The following is a 19,435-nucleotide window of genomic DNA, read 5'->3' on the forward strand; positions in this document are numbered from 1 at the left end:
CGAAAAGTTGGGCGAGTAAGCATGCATTAGAAAGAAAGTTTTGAGCACAAGGATTGTAAACAGTAGAAAAACAATACGTCATGTTATATAATAACTGTAAAAATTGCATATATCTTTCACAGTTATTCCAATCATCATCATACAAAGCATTTTGTGGAAATTTTTGGTTGTAAAATAATGTTAACGGGCCCTTGTACTCAATTGCCTTTGTTAACATGTCATAGGTGGAATTCCACCTAGTTGGGCAATCGGTTCTAATTTTTATTACCCTTATCTTTTGTTGTTTTAGAAAACTCTTCCATTCTTGGTATCTCATGTTAGAGCTATTAATAGACATAATAGCATCTCTGATTTTGCTGTAGTATGGGCCAATTGCCCGAACTCCATCCTGTACACATAAGTTAAGTACATGGCAAACACATCTAGTATGAAGAGCTTCACCGTCTAATAGTACATCGGTTAAGTTTTGTTTGATAAGATTAGCTGTGTATGTCATAGAGGTTGCATTATCAAAAGTCATAGACATCATTTTATCTCGAAGGTTGTATTCGTCTATTGCTTGCATTAAATGGTGAGCAATGTTAATGCCGGTGTGTGGGTATTCCAGCATTTTGAAATGTATTATTCTTTTTTGTAACATCCATTGATCATCTACCCAATGGCAAGTCACACATAAATAGTGATATTTATAACCACTATCCCAAGAATCGGCTGTTAAAGATACTCTACAGTTAAGGTTACTCAATTCGGCTTGTAACCGGACTTTGTACTCTAGGAAATTTTTCATTGCGGCGGAACGAACGGTTTTCCTAGAGATTCTTTTATGTTGGGGTTGTAGTGCTTTGTTAATGTAGGTGTTGAATGCGTCACTTTCCGAGAAAAGAAAAGGTTGTTCGGCGTGTACTATCATTTTTCCTAGTTCATCCCTATCCCTCTCATAGTTGTATGTAAAGCCGTATGGATGGAATTGGGAAATTTTGGGCTGGGTTGGATCACTAGCTGGTTTTGCACAAGCTTTCATGTGTCTAGATAAGTGTCCCGTCCCGTTTTTGGTAACTGCCGTGAATACACTATTACATGTTTTACATTTTGCCCATTGTTCACCATCTTTACTTAGGACAAAATAACGCCATACCTCACTCCTTCGGTTTTTCAAAAGTAGCATCTCAGTTTCGGTTAACCATTCATGATGTGTGTGATGGTTAGTAGGGGGACTAGTGGGAGTGGCAGTAGAAGGGGTAGAACCGGAGGGAATTCGGGTACTTTCTTGGCTACCTTGGCTAGAACAATAGTTTTGTTGATTACCGATATAATTAGGTGGAAATTGGTATGGTGGTAGTGGAAATTGGTTTAGTGGTGGTGCTGGAAATCCCGACGTATTATATGGCTCATAGCCCGGGGGGAAGTAAATGGGGTCATTGGTTTGACTCGTAATTTGGGGGCTCGTTGTATTTGGTGGTTCCCTAGAACTACTACTACGGATAAGTCAGCCTTTCCCCCTAGACCTAGATGATGGGTTGTTCGATGCCATAATTAACAATTAATTTTTTAATAAAAAGTGGTTAACTATAATAATAATAATTAATAACAACAATTTTAACAATAAAAATATCAATAATAATAATTAATAACAACAACTATAACAATAACAATAACAACAAAAATAAATAATAACAACAATTGTAACAATAATAATAATTAATAACAACAATTATAACAACAACAATAACAATTAACAACAATAATAATTAAACAAGATTATTCTAATAATAACAATAAAACAATAATAAATTTAAGATTAGTTTAGATCTTACAACCGTGCTTCAACGCTCCACTAATTACGATTACGAACTTTTTAATTTTTTCCGATATTAGGAAAATAATTAGAGAATTTAAGAGAATAATTAGAGAATTTAAGAAAATAAGGATTATTAGAGATTTAGAGAATATAAGAGATAAGAAGAAGAGATTGTGATTTTGTGATTTGGGAATGAAATGGAGGTGAGTATTTACAGAATTTTTGGCAAAAAACTAGCCGTTTATAGCCGTTTTATAGTCGTTGGCCCGGGGGCCGTGCCTGCGGGCCAGCACGGCGGGCCATGCCCGTGCTCGTGCCGGGCCGTGCCTGGGAATTCTCCACCGTGTCCGTGGCACGGCCCGTGGCACGGAAGTCGAACTTCGTGCCGTGCCGTGCTTGACTTCGGGCCGTGTCGGGCGGCACGCGGGCCAACCCGGCCCGTGCCCAGGTTTAGAGACAAGGAAGATAACTAAGATCATGGGTTCTCAAGTTAGCCCTATTGTTTTTTTTTTTTTTTTTTTTTTTTGGTTAAGTACTCAAGCATGATGCTTTGACATGTTCTTAGTTTAAACTAAGTGTCACAAACATGTTTTAATATCATGTCTTAACTATGTAAAAAGTCTAATTTAGTCTCAAAATATGGTCTTTAAACAATATTGTCAATCAAGTCTTGTAAATTTTTCTATATATCAATGATAAAATCGGACTTGTAATTATTACTTTTAATTCAAAATTGCCTACTAAAATATATTATTGGACTAACCAAATTTAATATATAGGTAATAATTGAATTTTTATCTCGATGAACCAAGTTAAACGATGGTAATATTTGTGGCATTTAATTGTAAAGACACTTCTAGTCTGATAATATTAATGCTTGATGATTATCATTTAACTTGGGAAATTAACCAAAATTTTGGAGGAAAATTCAAGAAGCGGATAAATACATCCCTATCAAATATTATGGGAGTGAGCGGGCATGTATCAAATGGTGTTAAACATGGGGAAAGACGTGGTCTCAATAAGAAAAATCGTCCAACTTCCCAAATAATAACCGCTTGTGATCAAGTATATCTATAAATATCTATAGTTATACTACTTTCACTTCCTCACCAACTTAATTCACAGAAGTTCTTTTCTTTCTTTCTCTAAAAAGTAAAATTCATTCGTCCCAAAAGCCTTTTTAATTCTCAGAAAGTACTTCTAAAATAATTGCAGAAGGAGACATTCCTGATGAGTTCCAAATGCCTTTGATGTGGGTAGTGAAAAAGTACTTGATCAACGCTGCGCTAGTGTGTAAGGGTTGGGCTAGAGAAGTCAGGACTATCTGGTGACTGACAAAGAGGCTAGTCAACTATGTCAGTGACTATCACATAATCAAAGCCACCCGTGGACCAGATAGGGGATCCACACACTTTAGTACAAGTGTGCGTGCTAGTGCTGGGAGTCTGGGCCGAGACTATGAAATAGACTTCAACAATTGAGTTGACTAGACATTTGCTAAGCCCAGCGACAATGAATTCGAAGGCTACTTAGAAAATCCTAACTAAAGGATGCCATCGCCAATATACCAAGCGATGAAGACCTCTAGTGCTTTCGGCGAATGGCTGGTTACTCAATAAGTATATCTATGTATACATTTAGGCCTAATCTTTTGTATCGAACACTTGAATAAAGATAACTTCTTCAAGTGTTCTTTTGAAACTAAATTAACTGATGTACAACTTTACTTTATGAAGGAATAAAATTGAATGCTATGTGAATTACTTTTGCGTCAACCTTAACGTTTATTTAATTCAATTTCTTTGCAAAATAGCCAAAAGTATATAATTTGTACAGTTTAAAAATGCCATCAACCATACAAATTAGAGGGCATTTGCTACACCCAAATTTAAACTTTGTTGACTTTAACCTTTTTTATGGGAAGTTTGACCGAAACTTGACTTAATTAAAGGTGGTCTGATTCATTAACACTAAGATGCATGGCGTTGTGCTTACAGATGTCATAAGAAGCCAACAAATGTAACATAATGCCTAATTAAAATGTCTATATTCAGAAAGGTGCGTGGTCTTATTAAATTGGAGCTTGAAAAGAAAGGTTTAGCGCCAAGAGTTGGAAACAGTTTAGCGGTTGAAGAAAGACCAAGACCAGATTTACAAGGAGTTTTGCCTTAAATAAGTCAAGAATCACTACAGAGGAAAGGATCAATAAATCAACTAACAAAAGCATTTCATTTTATTTACGCTTTCTTTATACTTTTTTAGTTTTCCTTTGGCTTAGTAGCCAAGCGATAGTTTAGGGTTTACTTAACATGTTTTGAAAAACGTTCGATCATGTCAATTGTATGGACATGAAGGTATTTTTCTCCTCTTGTAATACAATTGTAGCCTTGACTTTTTTTTTTCAATTAATGGGAAACATATGCATCCTTTGTCTATGTTGATTTTTTTTTCTTGTTTAACTTCTTCAAAAATTACCTTTTTACTAATTTGTGTTGTTGTGTTAGCCAGGTTGTCAAAGTATAATTAGTAACAGTAGGGGGCAGCTCCTTAATATTCTCGAATAAGATAGGGTATTTGACTTGTTGATGAAGAACAACATTTATCTCAACAATGTTGCCTAAAAGTTTATCAAAAATAAAACTCTAAAATAATAATTTTTATCTTAGAAAATTTGTCTATCTGATATCACTTACATGACATGTTTATGCATATTTGTCACCTTTATGGCGCGACACTTAGTGAAAAGTTGGAATGTCAATTGTCGTCGTTTTAAGGCATAGCTGCGGGATTTAGCTTTACTAGATGAAGTCCGTGCAATACACAATTTGTGTTTATTTACATTTATTCGTCATATATTTAGATAAAACTCTAATCTCAAAGGATAATATTTTATATTTAATTAATTTAAACTTTAAATTATCATTCGCTAATTTTGCTTATGTGGCATATGAATTATTTAATTATTAAATACAAATATCTTATTTAATTGGCTATAACTAAAATTTATAATCTTACATGGGGTGTTAAGAAATTTTAATCTTACATGACTCTCTAAAAACTCGGTAAAACTTCCCTTTATATAAATACTAGTTTTGTGCCCGAGCGATGCTTGTATTGTTGATAAAATTTAAGGATAAACTTTTTGGCTTAAATGTTAAATACGGTCATATAATCTCTTTTGATATGCAAAATATTTAAACATATAAAAATAAATTTGTAAATAGATATCTTTGTTCTTATTAGCTTGAAATTATTTTTATTAAACTTAAATTATTTTACTGAGCTGAATATATTTTTACTGAATAAAACTTATTTTTACCGATTCTCTATTATTTTAGAAATAAATTAAATATATTATAAAATGGGTATTATTTTAAAACGAATTTTATGATGGAAGTAGAACCGAGTTATAGGATATATATTAAAAGTTAGGATTAATTTTGTATATATGAAATATTAGAAGTATATCGATGATAAAACTCTATACAATATTTTTATCTTAAAAAAACTATCCAAAATTCATTTACTTAGCATCATATGTGTCACAATAATACCTATTTGTCACTTACGCGACGCGACACTTGGCGAAAAACTTGAATGTCAAGTGTCGATGTCTCGTAGCCTGGGTGCAAGATCCGGCTCTATCTGTTAGCGATAAGATATAATATATACAAGTATTAGATATACTAGTGATATGATATGATATATATTAGATATACTTGTGATATGATATGATATGATATGATATATTAGATACGAAGTACTCCGTATTAGATTTTCTTTCCAACCAACCCCACTTACATTGCTTTATTTCTCGTTTACGATTACTTCCTCAGTTTTTATTTACTTGCAACACAACCTTTAGGCACGTTGTTTTATGGGGTGGTTGGTGAAAGTAAACGAATAATTTTGTCAAAATAATTTTAAAACCGGAAATAGGAAAGGGTTAAGTACCCTGTGTAAATATTATATTGATCTATCTGTTTTCATGGTATAATTAATCTCAACTACAAAATACATGTCACAAAGCTATATTGCAAGTAAATAAAAATGGATAAAGTATATTTTATACTCCATATTATTAAATAAAAAACCCCTATATAGTCTCTACCTATAATTTTCCTAAAATTGCTTACAATGTCTAGTATTGCAATTACTATTATAACAAATGGAGTATTAAAACTTATATATAAGGTGGTCAAAACCTTTAATGACTACCTTAGATTTTTTATGGAGTTAGCTTAAAAAAAAATATAAAAAAAAAATACAACGCTCTACAGTAGAATTAAGGTGTCGTTTGGTTCACATGGGAATTAGAATTTTTCATGAATTGCAAATTTATGGGAATTAAATTCCTACAATTAGATTCATGTAATTTTCTGAAAATTTTTGGCTACCAATGAGAGAATTAACTTCCCATGGAAATTTCAACTTACCTAGAGGGATTAGATATTTGTGGAAACTCAAAATTCTTATGAATGAAGTTTTACTTCCCCCATTTCACCAAACTTTTGTCAACCAAACAACACAGTAAACTTGCAATTCTTAGGAAGTCTCATTTCCCATGTTTTTTTATGTCAACCAAACAAGTCCTAAGAATATGTCACATTGCACGCAAGATTTGCAACTCGCTGAACATGGAGACTTGTATTTTCATCAGGAGTGCCAGTTCGGGTAAACGGTTCGATTTTGGGTTATAACGGGTCGGTTTGTAACAGGTTGAAATATTAGGGGTCAGTTTAAAAAATTAATGAGTTAATTCATTTTTTTATTGCGGTTTCTTTTCAGGTCAGGCTGTAATCGATTCGGGTCATTTTAAGTTTGGGTTGAACCGGGTCGATTTGAAAATGGGTTTAGCCTTTTAAAGTGGGTTTCAGTTCAAAACAATTTAGGTCTTAATCGGGTCGGGTTGTAGTTGGTTCAGTTCATAATCAGTTTGCGTTGAATTGGGTCGGTTTGAAAACGAGTTTCGGTTCAAAACCAATCGGGTGAAATCGGGTCGGGTCATTTTCGATTTAAGTGATAATCGATTTGGATTGAACTGGGTCGGTTTGAAGACAGGTTCACCCAATTTAAAGCGTGTTTCTGTTCAAATCATATAGGGTTACAATCGAGTCGGATCATTATCGAGTAGGGTTAATCAGATAATGTGTAGGAACGGGTCAAGTTATAATGGAGTTAAGTTTTAAGTTGGAAAAATTTTGATTTGATTGGTTTTTGGTATTCAAAAAACGGGTTTCTAGTATTGCATTACTCGTTATTAATTTTAATAATTTGTAGGATAACATGAGGAGTACTTTTTAGTATTGCATTACTCGTATTAATTTTTATAATTATATGTGAGGATGCACTATTGATTTGATACGGAGTAGGAGCCCAGGACTTGGAATAGTAAGAGAACCAGAATAAAACTAACAACACAATAATAGAGTCTTAAAAGTATAGTTGATTTTGGTTTTTTTGAGAGATCTTAAGAGTATAGTTTAATAGAGTTGTTTTCTCCATTATTAGTTGTGGGAAAAAAACAAAAAAAAGTACAGTTGTTTTCATAATATGTCCGCATTAATCGGGTTAGGGGAAGTGGATGCATTTATTTATTAGTGTAGGAGCCCCTTGAAAGTTGAAATAATAAGAAAGCCATAATAAAACGAATAAAGCTGATAAAGGACTAATCAGTTCGTTTAATTCGTTTAATACTTTGACAAATTCATGACAAGTCACTGCTGGGTCAGCAAATGGTGTGTACCTTTTCATCCTATACTAAAAACTATAAATACGTAGAAAATTGCCAAAAGGAAACAAAGGAACAACAGAAATATCGTCTTCCTCCGTTTTTATGTGCTACACAAGCTTCTCATGAAATTAAATTGAGTGGAATAAAAAATAAAAAGAGAAAATATACTAATTAACCAATAATTGCAACACTTTAATAACTACAAATTTAGAAATTTATGGACAAAATATACACAACTTTGTTTAATTACATATTGCAATATAATTACATGGCCTACAATTATATTTTTTTTTATAAAAAATCACATATATACTAATTATATTATATAACTGATTTTAAAAATTAAAAAAAATTATTTACCTGAATATGGCTGAATTGCAACAACAATATTCTTCTACAAATTAAAAATACTTTTAAGAAAATTAAAATGTGGAGGATTTAAAGTGTTTACGAAATTATATCAAAATATATCAAAATGCATGTCTATTTATAGAGAATTTAATTTTATGACTGTTGGTAATTTTTTTTTTTTTTACAAAATATATTTTTCTGAAAATAGATTATAAATAAATAACCGTTGTAAACGGCTAGTATTTTCTGATTGGCTACTCCGCTGTAGCTGCCACGCATCGCCTCGTCATTCGCCAACACCCTGCACGCGTCAGACGCACTAACTTTTTTTAAAAAAAATCCGAAAACTCAAAACGACGCGTTTTGAGGTGCGCCTTTGAGGCAGCTTCATCAAAACGCGTCGTTTTGATGGTGGGGTGGGCGGAATTTTTTTAGTGGGTCTGCCAGGTGTGGGCCCCACTTGAGTTACTGTTCATCACAAAAAATGCTCAAGTTTTGAGCTTTTTTAAAAATGCTCATGGGCTTTTTTTTCCATTTTAACAAATTCTCACCATTGTAACCATTGATCATTTTTTTTCCTCACAAAAAATGCTCATGAGCAAAAAAATTTCTCACCATTGCTAGTGCTCTTAGTAACACTTAACACCGAGAAAGTTTTTTCTCCATGTTTTAATAAGTGTTATACTTTAATTATTTTTACTATTTACATAATGATTTTGACTTGATTAATTTACTAATATATAAAAAAAAAATGTTATAACCTAGTATATATATACATTGTTGGATTCGTTATAATGTATAATTAGATTAGTGCCCGGACGATGCACGGTAGTAATAGTCCTATTTTTCCATAATTAATTTGTGATATAATATAAAAATGAGACAATTCATGTGCAATAATCAAATACAATGCATATAAGAAAGATGAAATAATAAGGCAAAAATTATTAAAACTGCAATTGAGAAAAATATATATTATTTTTTATTAGTTCTATTGAAAATATTTAAACATAGTATACATTATATTATATTAACGATGCATGTTATTCCTAATAAAACTATACAATGTAGATGTTGTATGTCTTTTTATTAATGAATTAATTTAGTTAAACAAAATATATACTATACAATGTACATCCAAAAAATAAGCTAAGTGATAGCCTTAAATCTGACATCATATATTGTATTGGCGAGAAATTTTTAAATAATAGCTTGACATATGTCCAAAATGATCGAGGTAATTATGACTTGTTTTTATAATAGTTAATATATTTTTGGAAGAAAAAAAAATTTTGTTAGTAAAATTATTACAAAAATACTTAACAGAAAACTAACTCAATTATTATTATTTCGGTTTTAAATCAACACCATGAAAAAAAAAGAAAATCCATTGTACCCCACTACTGTACAACTATATAATGTTAATATTGTATTGTTGGCTCCGTTGTTTTATACCCTCCACCATATTTCAATCTTTTAAATTATAACTTATTCTCCCTTAATTAAAAAGTCTCAAAATCATGTTTAACTATTTTAAATAAATTGAACATGAAATAAAAAGGAATACAATTATTATAAAGATAATATATAAGATTAGGAATAATATATTATTATAGTTGTATTATACAAATATTCCAATAATAAAAGATTTTTGTTAAAAAAGGAGGGGAGAGTTTTGGAGGGAAAAAACAGCACCAAGAAATGACATGTGTCATTCCTGGTGTCTGTTTTAGTATTATGTTATTATTGATTCCATTATATTAATTTTTCTATAATTTTACTAACATATAATTAGATTAATTTATTGTTAAAATCATGTCTCGGCATGGGTATTTACTCAAAGTGTAACAATACTTATTAAAACACGAAGGGAGTACCCGCTTAAAAAAAATTGAATAATACGAAGTACTATCTTTGTTTTTTTTAAGTGCCTTATTTTGACCGATCATATATGTTTATGTGAAATTTTGACCAATAATACCTTTAATTACCAATAAATACAAATTATAAAAAATTGATTTGGAGTACGCCCTCTTTTTCTTTTGTTTGTCCTATTTTCTTTTGCATGGTTTCCAATGCAATTTTTTGTAAGGAAATTCCCATTGCAATTTCCCAATTTTAGTAAATTAAAAATCGGGGTGGGGAAGGGAAAGAGGAGTGGGATGGGTTCGTCGACGGGGGAGAAAGCTGGGTGCCGGCATTGGGGGGTGCGCCGGTGTTGGCAGGGGAGGGAGGTGGTGGTTTTTATTTTTTTTAATTGAAAATATATTTAGGGGTCGTACGGGGTAAACGGAATGTAATGAACAAAAGGAAAGAAAGAGAACGAAATGAAAATCTCTCAAATTTACTATATTGTTGTTTTAAAAAACAAAGAGAAACAAATCAGCCATCCTACCACCACACCACCACCACACAACAATCTATCTCCTTCACTTCCCACATTTTCCAGCCACCCCACCATTCGCCGCTCCTCCCCCACCACTCGACGCGCTTCACCACCTCCCCCACCCCCCTCAAAACTCTCCCCTCCCCGAAAAAACTTCCTCTAGATTCCCCTTGCCTTCCCCGTAAAACCGTCGTTAGTTTGTCCCTCCCCCACCCTCAAAACCCTAGACACTACGGTTAAAAGTGGGATTGTTTCCAGATTTTTAAAGGTAGGATTGTTTTGAGCAGAATTACCAAATGTGGGATTATTCTTTTCCATTTTTCCTTTTCCTAATCATAGTAATTTAATCTTTGACAGTTTAAACTATAACCTTTCTTATAAATATTTTAGTTAAGTTACTCACGACATTAGGTTAATTTTTTTTTTTAATTATTTATTTCTTTGTATTTGCCCCCATCGTTTGCCAATTGTATGTTCCGGGCTTCTGGCCTTCCCCATCCAAAAATCCTAGGTCCACCCTTGTTAACAAACCTAGTTCAGCTATTACAAACTTACAATGTCGAAAATCATCAATAAACCTATACTAAAGGCGAATCTCCAATGACACATGTCATTTTGTGGTAAAATAATTTTCCGCCTAATTTTACTTTCCAAAATTTTCTTTTCATTACCATTGTTACTAAATCTTACCATAACTTAAATTATCTTTTTCAAGGATAAGTATGTACACGATATTTCATTAACTATTATCAACAATAAATTTCCTTTTTATATTACAACAAATGTTACAAATCTAAAGTTGGAAAAACATTATTCAATAAATCAATAATTTATAAAATTTCTACTAATCAACTAATAAGGAAAATGTATAAACTAAAATCAATTTTTTTTTTTAAAGTTATTATACATAATAATTTCTTATAAAATTAATGTTAGTACTATAAATTGAAAAGGCGAGACATAGTTATGTGTCAATTAATTTCATTGAAGTTTAATTATGATAATCTTTGAATTAATAAGTTAAATAAAAATCTTACTACTATCCGTGCATGTACGGGATCTATACTAGTTTTTTAATTAAAAAAAAAAGGACTTTTTGTGCAGAACTACCTTAAACATTTCAATTTTTGTGAAAAACTACCTTATTAAAAAAAATGTTGTAAGAAACTTCCTTAATTATAAACACTAGATGTTGTAAGAAACTACCTTATAAAACACTTAATGTTGTAAGAAGCTACCTTTTGCCGGATTATTGCATTGAATAAGGGACGTTTAATGACCTATTTTCAATTATTTTTTCTCCTTTTCCCACCCAATTTCTCCATAGCCCCCTTATAACCCCTAACTCCCCTTCTCTTTCATTGTTAAATCAAGCACATGGTAGCAACCACTAGTAGAAAAACGTTCATAGGAGCGACGAAGAATGACTTTAAGTCATTTGCGTTGCGAGCTGTTGCGTCGCTCATAGAAGCGACGCAAATACACCATAAATGAGCGACGCAAATGAGCATTTCTTTACTAGTGAACTTACAACATTTATTTTTTTATAAGGTAGTTTCTTACAACAATTTTTTTATAAGGTAGTTTTTCACAAAATTTGATGTATATAAGGTAGTTTTTCAAAAAAAAATCCTAAAGAAAAAGCTGAAAATCATAGCGATAAACACGAGATTCGATCCATATTATGACTCCAATCTAACTTGGATATTTTTTTCCTTTTTGTTTTTGTAGTGAGGATAATAATAGTCCAATCCGACTCACATGGACTGCTGGAGCATTTGCACTTCTCATACAGGGGCTAGGCATGCTTCTACAAGTGAAATATCAAGGAGAAGTCATCAATATCTTTGAGAAATACCCAATAATAGTGGACTCTTTCATAATTGTTCTAATTTTTTATGTTTTAGCATTGATAGTTAGTCATGAACCTAGATACTATAAATACCTTCCAGTATCAAATTATATTACTTGTCTATTGGGAGCTCTAGCAAATAGCATACTTTTATATATGCTAGATATATCTCTTGGATGGCTGGCACTAATCATCTGGTTCCTTAGCTTCTTGATGGTCGTTTTTTGGGCTCTCCGCGATTACCTTCACAGCTTTATGCATCGCACGATAGTAGAAGCATTTGCTTTATTGAACATGTTACACTGTCATCATGATGCACCAGAAGTATACCAAGTACCCATCTAGGTTGTAAAATTTTCTCCTTTTTCTCTTTATTAAATGCTAAATAATTAATATTACCTCATTCTTCAAGAAAGACCAGCTCAGTTTCAATGTAAGGGCGTTTCAAAAAGTTTAACCCTCGATGGTTACCCTACAATTTTTTCACTCATTCTACCCTAAAATTATCAGAGTTATCACAAACTACATATTTTAATACATCCATCTATTTCTTATATCAGCTTACTTTATCCATATTTTTCTTACAACTGCTCATTATTTCCAAATTTTCTTAGAAACAAGAGTTTACTGTAACTGATTAAATAGTATTTTCAACAACGGAGAATTACAACACTAGTTTTTAAGCTCGTGAGTTGGCCGGATTATCCATAGCATTTGTTGTTTTCTTGGCTCTAATAAGAAATTTAAAACTAAGTTAGGGAGTTCTCCCTACATTAAATTTCTATCCAAGAGTCCTATATATTATATTTAATTACTCTGCATAAGTGTTCGTTCTTGTTTAATTACTCCCCCCATTTTCTTTTGTTTATCCAATTTGAAAATTTGAATGATAATGATGCAAATAGACCCTTATACTTTAATGTCTTTTCTATTCTTCAACACATATGTAATACATATATAACTTGATTTAGCTATAATATTGCATTGAAAATTGTACAAAAAGCAAATAAGGACAAACATTAAATAATAAAATAAAGGAAGTAATTAAATTAATATGAATAGAATTTATTTAATTCACAGATGTTGTCTTATTTATAATAGGATCTTGTTGACGCGCGCCCAGGACATTAGTAATGTATTAAGGTGGAATGCATGCCAAAATAATGCATCAATTGGTGTAAATAATATTTATTTTACGCAAGTATTTCCACTTTTAGTTAACTTACCTAACGTCCTATGGCGCCCCTTAGCCTTTTCCTTTATATAAGAACTCATCTTAATGTTCATAAATTAGAAATAAAATAGTTTAAGTCCGATGTCTGAAAAAAGTTGTGTTGTACATATGTAACTTTAATGAAATTCTTACTCTTGATACTTGATAGTTGATATGGGCATGAGTTGGATCAAGACATAGATTAATGTTTTGAGAAATGATCCCACCTCTAAAAATTCAAGAAGGTAACCCTAAGCTACCTCACCCATTTTCATTGAGCAATGGACAAATTCAAGACGATACCATTAAAGATGGCACTAGGTCGAGCCGGCCTAAGATCCGACATGACCCAACATGAAATAAGCGCGGTACAACACGTTACTATGCATGCTAGGCTGTGGGCCACCTTCATATGGGAGAAGCACGATAAGGTACGACACGGCCTAACCCGACACGACAAACCACGCTAAAATCAATGAAATTTTGCTTAAGCACACAAGCCCGGCATAGTGGCACGTGGGCTTGAACCGTGAACGGGCCAACCTTTTGAAAATTTTGGCCCGAGCTAACACGACACGTAATTCGTGGACCGGGCCAAGAGACAGACCTAACTAACCCCAAAACACGTGGGCCCAACACGAGGCACGACCTAAAACCCCCTACCGAAACCAAAAAGGTCTAAAGGGCAATAGAAGTCCCAACAAAGGTAAATTTAGCAAGACGTGTGACACTAAGCATTTAAGCATTATGCCTCTGCTTGGAAAGATCCAATAAAAAATTGTAAATTAATAAAACCGACTTGCACTAAGGTATTATGGAAAATTAAAGTGACCGATTATAAGAGAAAAAAAATTGATCAACTGGTGACGAGAATGAACTTCACACATGAATTCACTTATTTATACAGAGGTACAACAAAAGGATAAGGCAAAGAGTGACTAGAACTGGTAGCAATTCCTACGGTTGGAAAACAAGCTTATTAAAAAAACAATTTTATGAAGCTGACATACTTTTAAAATGTCTATGATGTGACTTTAAAGATGTATCAACAGGGCACTACCGCTACACAAATTGAAAGTGTAAATACTAAGGCCAATGTAAAAATCAACATGTCACAACGATAAACCTCGATTGTAACAGAAATTTCCAACGTTTGCAAATGTGTTTGCTATGTGATGAACTGCAATGATCTACTTAATATATAAGTATTTCATCATACCCTTCAAGTACATAAATTTATTCTTTATTGCATAAATTCAATAAAATTGTTAAAGATTTTGAAGTCCGGCCTCACTGCATCGCATTTCCATTTCCGTTATTTTCTGTCATTTAAAGTTTTAAACTTCTGCTCTCCGTTATTTATTGGGCCGCCACATGTTTAATCCACAAGAACAATGCAAAGTTGCAAACTAATGTTAGCAAAGCAGGTAAGTGGTAACCACCATTACACTTTGTTATAAATAAAAAGACATTAAAAATATTGATGGTTATTAAAGGTACTTTTATTACAAATTAAGCGCAAGAGCCTCAAAATCTCAGTAGGAGCACAAATATGGGCACAAGATTTGAAGAACGTTTTTTCAGAATGTAATACAGTACCAGCATATAAGAGCAGATTATCATGCGAGTCCTTTTCTTGCTCTACATCACATAAAATTTGTAATGCTTCTTTTTTCATAGCCTTTTCGGTTACATAGAGCAATTGCGGAAGACTTGACTGACTGGTAGAGCTATGAGATAATGGATCATACGCATTAAAAAAAATCACTCCTTTTGGAGAGTATACTGTATAGCCCATAATGTCAGGTTGTTCAAAAAAATTGCTTATCTTCTTTTCCTTTAGATGAATCTTGACTGTACAGCCAGTGATGCTCCATGACTCGCGGACATCTTGTATATAATGCTCAACTTCCTTTTCAAGAATTGGAAGAGAATATGCAACCAGACTTGGGTAAGTTGGAGGTACATAGTTAGGTCCAGAACTTGCAATTGCGCATAGAAAGTTCCTGAAGTATGGTTTATCAACAGTCTCTAAGGAAATGTTGTTCAAAATTAAAAATTTAGCAAGCAAGCTATCCTTTTCAACATCACTTCCAACACACAATGACGTTGGAACAGGAGGAAGAGCTGAATTACCATGGATGCGCTGCCCTTCTGGACGTTCACTGGTGTTAGATGTAACATTGAAACAGTTTTCAGCGACGACTTGTTCAGCTGCTGAAGAGTGCACATTTGGACAAGGACTAATACCACTTCCAGATTTTCCAGATAAATGTGCTTTAATCCTTGAAGCTCCTCCAGTATAAAATATTTGGCAGTAGCTACATATGAATCCACCATCTTTTTCTACCACATGCTGCCATATTTGGTCCTTCCTTCTACCTGTCTTTCTCTGCATACATACATTTTAGATGACATAAATAAATGACAATTCTCATAAACCTTACGATGAATCATATCTCAACCTTAGATGATATAAAATAATTGAATCATATGAGATTCACATCAACCCATTTTCTCTGCATATATGTATACAATGCATCTTTACACTGTATTATTTCTCCCACTATCCGCCACAAGTTAGATCATACACTTCATATGCATAGAAAGTTCGGAGCATGTTAAAACAAAAATCATATCTCAGTTCCTTTCACAAATATCACAGTAGAAATTAAAACTTTCTCAAATATACCTGTTAGGTACCTGTTGCCGGATTTTGAGAGTTTGACTATTTCCCGGCGTTGACTTTTTATTTATTGCTCTTTTTAAATTTCTTTATCCCCTCCATTTTCAACCCAAAATTTTCATCTTTCTCAAAACCTTCATGGATGTTCTACTCATTCCTCCATAAACTACCCACCAAACCCCAAGTGTTCTCTCCCATGTTCTTCAAGAAGACCAAACAATAAAAAAAAGGAATTTGCCATTATTTGAAGGGGAAGAATAAGAATAGAAGGTAGCAAATTAGGCCATGTTTAGTTCATCTTCTTTCAAGTTTTTAGAAAAAATAAGTTTAGATAGAAATTAGACAACATTAGTTATGAACGTTTAGTTCACCTTCTTGTAAGATTCGACTCACTTTGCATTTACACGGTCTTCAATGAACATTTTTTACCATGAATATCTTTGGCTATGTATAAGTGAAAATTATAAAAAAGTTGATATTTGGAAAATTTATAATAGGTGGAATCTAATAAGATCTCATGTGCTAATTTATTTATATTGTATAAGTCATAGAATGTGGGCAAATTTATTTTATTTTGATCCTATGAATAGTAAACTTTCAAAAATGAAGGTAGTATTAAAAATAACACATCAATTTAAATCAAATAAGACCCAATTGATATATTTTTTTATTTCAATATACATTAACATCATATAAGGTTAAAGTTTAATCAAATCAAACAACTCATTCACATTTAATCAAATAACTTCACTTAATTTTTTTGCTTATTTGATCTATACTTAATCATTTTTCTAATTTAAATTTATTTTTTTCTGATGTGATGATTTGACTCAACTTAGACCTTATATGTACACTAATCTATTAAAAAATTGTATCAGATCAGATTTATAATAATTTGTATATTATTAACATGTAATTTCATAATTTTTTTTCATTATGTAATTTTTTTTTAAGGGATTTTTCATTATGTAATTGAATATATTTAGCATTAAAAAATCACACAAATAATCATTGCCTAACATCATGCTTCATGCCCCTACATTGGCTATATATCTACTGAAATCTAATTTACATCTAACACAAATACGCAATCACGCATAATTAAATATTCAGAAGAAACACCTCAATATTTGTAACAGCTTACAGCTTGCCTACTAACCTTCATCAGGATTACGCATAAATGAGCGTGTTGCAGTCTTCTTCTCTAATTTCTTCAGCGAACAGTGCACATCTGACGATCCAATAAACAAAGAAAACTTGAAACCATATGAAATTAAGCTTTAGTTAATAGGTTTCTGGTAGAAAAACCAATGATATTAGCTGATTATATACGGAATATATAATTCAATTTTTGCTTCTTCAGAGTAATTATCTAAGCTTTGTATTTGTATTTCTTATGTATGTTGCATTTATTTAGAAATTTCGCTCTGCAAAAGAAGGATGCATTACATGTTTACATGTCTTTAATAGTTTAATGGTTGACTCGAAGTCGCCTATTTTTTTTCCGGAAAAAATATAGTCACCAACTTGGCTACTACGGTATTATTTGTTTGTTATTATTTTTTAGTAAAAGAGTGATTTCTAGAAAAATGCTACATAGTAAAACAAATCAATTATGATCCATGTTTTACAAAACTTCCCTACATACCTTCCATGTTAAGCTATCTAAATATGTTTTTTATTTTATTTTATTTTATTTTTATTTTTTTTACCTTATACTAAACCGCTAATTCATTAGCGGTGATTTTGTCTATTCATTTTTTTTGGAGGAAGAGAAGATTGTCTTTATTTAGTTGGCATACGATAGATGGAAGTATAATATGCTAATTCAGGATTTCAGGGTTCATTTGATATCGCTATGGTTTTCTATTTTTTTGGTTTTTGTTTTGTAAAACCATATAATATATGTCATATAATGAATCAAAAACGGGTCAAACTTGTTAAAATCATGATAATTTTGAAAATGGACAATAGAAAAATAGAAACACCTTTTTCTTGTTGTTTTTGGTTTTTTGTTTTTAAAAATTAGAAAACTAAAAACAAAAAATGATGCCAAACAAACCCTCAAATAGCGGTTTCGTACTGTTTAGTTAAAATAAACAAATAAGCTGTATATTTAGGTGACGTGGAAGGTATGCAGGGAATTTTGATAAAAGGTAGCGAAATTATGGAATTTTAGTTTCTTTTAACAATTTTTATGAAAATCACTCAATTAAACATATCCATAAAAACCTCTATAAATCAACACATACTAGAATAGCAGGCATTGCCTTTTGGACATGGAGAGAGGAAAGGCCATAAGATAACCCCCATATTTTTATTCACCTTATTTTAGATCAAATCGAAATTGATATGTTCAGATCAAATCAGGACCAGATAACTAAGTCCTGATCAGATCAGAAAAAAGATAAAAGTTCTCAAGTATTATAGGTGTCTACTCGATTAGCTCACAAGTAGTTTATCCCAATATTTGAACGTTAAAGTAATCATCTTTTGCTCCAGATCAATTGATGTGTATATTTGAAGTCTTTCATATAATTAACTTCATTGATGTTGATTGTTTGACTATCCCCTCTTCTCTCCTCTCTTCTAAGATTTTATAATTTTTTTGGTCATTTAGATCGGATTTAGTCTATTTTATTCGGAAATTAGAGTATTTCACCTTTTCACAAGTTTCTCTATAGCTTTGCAATTTAGGTTTTAAAAAATCCATACAAGTAGTGTAGATGTTCGCCCGTCTAACCGTCTCTCTACAACGGAGTGTATGGTGGAGTCGTTAGTTTTTGATAGTTTTAGTTGTTTGTTTTTCGTTACGGTTTATATGTGTATTAGGACTTATCAATAAAGTAATCATTTTTTTTTCCAGGATGTTGGTAAAATTTTATTCGCGATTGCAACGATTGTCCAATGCTAAATTAAGTTCAAGTGAATCATATAATATTCATCCGTACGGCTACAACAAATCGTTAGATTGTCTTTCCGAAAAGGCTGCATATTTCAGTGATGTGTACGAGAGATGTTCCACAGTCCAAGATCTAATCAATGATTGTAGCTATAATGAAAGAAGCCTTTATTTGATTATATTTTATGTATTTGTTGATTTAGATTTCTTTTGTACATGCGTATGACTTTTTATTAATGAATTTATTTTTTTCAAAAAAAAAAAATTTATCAATGATTGATGTTGAACGTTTGACCAACCCCTCTTCTCTCCTCTCTCCTCTCTTCTATGATTTTATAATTTTTTGGTCATTTAGATCGGATTTAGTCTAATTTATTCAAACATTAGACTAATTCTGACCATTTATCTAGTTTTCTATAGCTTTGCATTTTAGGTTTCAATAAATCTATATAAGTAGTGTAGATGTTCGCCCGTCTATCCGTCTCTCTACGACGGAGTGTATAGTGGAGT

The sequence above is a fragment of the Chenopodium quinoa genome, unplaced genomic scaffold (assembly GCF_001683475.1).
Source record: "Chenopodium quinoa cultivar QQ74 unplaced genomic scaffold, ASM168347v1, whole genome shotgun sequence".
NCBI classification, from domain to species: Eukaryota; Viridiplantae; Streptophyta; class Magnoliopsida; order Caryophyllales; family Amaranthaceae; genus Chenopodium; species Chenopodium quinoa.